The sequence below is a fragment of the Helobdella robusta genome (genome assembly GCF_000326865.2).
Source record: "Helobdella robusta unplaced genomic scaffold HELROscaffold_152, whole genome shotgun sequence".
NCBI lineage: Eukaryota > Metazoa > Annelida > Clitellata > Rhynchobdellida > Glossiphoniidae > Helobdella > Helobdella robusta.
The window spans coordinates 1-2,051 of NW_008703850.1; positions in this window are offsets into that span (position 1 = coordinate 1).

A 2,051-nucleotide genomic window follows, 5' to 3' on the forward strand; every position below is an offset into this window, starting at 1 on the left:
TACTCCATGCTGGATTTGTGGTGAAAAATGCCATCTACGTCGTGATTGTAAGCACCGCCTAAAAGATAACTACTGCCGAAATTGCGCGACAAGATGGCGCAAAAGAAGAGAAGATGATCCTGTATCACGATCGGCCCCTTCTAACGAAGGGGCGGAAAAGCTAATAAGAGCTAACTTTGTGGGGCAGAGGTTGGCTAGTAGAATTGACGCCCCCAGTACCGTAATTAACGTTTCCAGACTACATCGAAATCGAAACGACCTATGGCTGAACGGAAAAGTTGATCAACGAGAATGTGTAATTACAGTCGACACCGGAGCAACAAAATCGATTTTTGATTTGGTACCCAATCTGAAGAAAGAGACTTCTAACAAATACATCCTTCGAACAGCTACCGGATGAACAGCACAAGTCTATGGAAAGATTCTCCGTACTGTTCAGCTAGGCAACTTGTTATTCGAAGGTTCATTCTTAGTTGCGGATATCATCGACGAATGCATAATAGGTGTCGACTTTCTGACAAAATATGGGTTCAAAATTGACTTAGAAAAACACATTCTTTGATGGAAAAATACAGAAGTGATAATGGGGGATAACGACGAAAAATGTATTCGAGTGACAGTCGATTGTGACTTAGAACTACCGCAATCATCTGAAAACATCGTATGGGGCAAGTTGAATTGCGATCCTGGGGGCCACCAGTTCTATTTGATGGAGCCAACCTCAAAGACAAATGTACAGAACGCGGTCATTGGAAAATGCCTGGTAGAAGCGAACAAAAATGGTCTTATTCCTGTCAGAATAATGAATACCGCTAAACACACTATTAGAATTAAAAAAGGCGAGGAAATAGGTAATTGCCAATCAATAAATTTGGTGAAATCATTAAATATGGAGCAACAGGAAAAGGTTCTACCAACTGACAAAAGTAGACTCAAAGAACTTACCAAAAATTTACTGGATGAACTAAATTTGTATCAAGAAGACCGTCTAAAAGCCGAGGCGTTGATTGCTGATTTTGCAGACGTGTTTTCAACCGGTGACAATGACCAAGGTAAAACAGCTCTGGTAACTCACCGAGTTGATACTCAGGATTCGAAACCGATCCAACAAGTACCACGACGTCTTCCTCTAGCAAAACAAACAGAAGTAAACGAAATGATAACGACAATGCAGAATCAAGGCGTCATCGAACCGTCATCAAGTCCCTGGATTTCGCCAGTTGTTTTGGTAAAGAAGAAGGACGGCACTACTCGTTTTTGCGTTGATTATAGGAAGTTAAATGATGTGACTAAAAAGGACAGCTATCCGTTACCGAGGATTGATGACATCATGGACACCCTATCTGGCTCAAGTTGGTTCTCTACGCTTGATTTGAAAAGCGGATACTGGCAAGTAGAAATCGACAAGAACGATCGCGAAAAGACAGCGTTTTCTATCGGATCGGGGTTGTGGCAATTCACCGTCATGCCATTTGGATTGTGCAATGCTCCAGCTACATTCGAGCGACTGATGGAATGTGTATTGCAAGGTCTTAACTGGAACGACGACATAATTTAGACGACATAATTGTTCTAGGAAGAACATTTGATCAACACGTCGAAAACTTACGGGAGATCTTCACAAGACTTCAGGTGGCAAATTTAAAGCTGAACGTTAAAAAGTGCAGGTTATTTTCTAAAGAAGTTAACTATTTGGGACATGTGGTATCTTCAGATGGAGTTCGAACCGATCTCAGCAAGATAAAAATTGTGAAAGACTGGCCAACTCCAAAGGATAAAAATGAATTGCGCAGTTTTCAGGGATTGGCAACGTACTATCGACGTTTTGTAAAGGATTTTGCAAAAGTTGCCAGACCTCTCCACCAACTTACCGAGAAGGACCGAGTTTTCAACTGGAATACCCTATGCGACTGAGCATTTGAAAAGTTAAAAGTTGAACTATGTGATGCTCCTTTGCTAGCATATCCAGTTCGTGGCAAGACGTTTGTGTTAGATACTGATGCAAGTAACAACGGAATCGGAGCCGTTTTGTCACAGCATATAGACGGAAA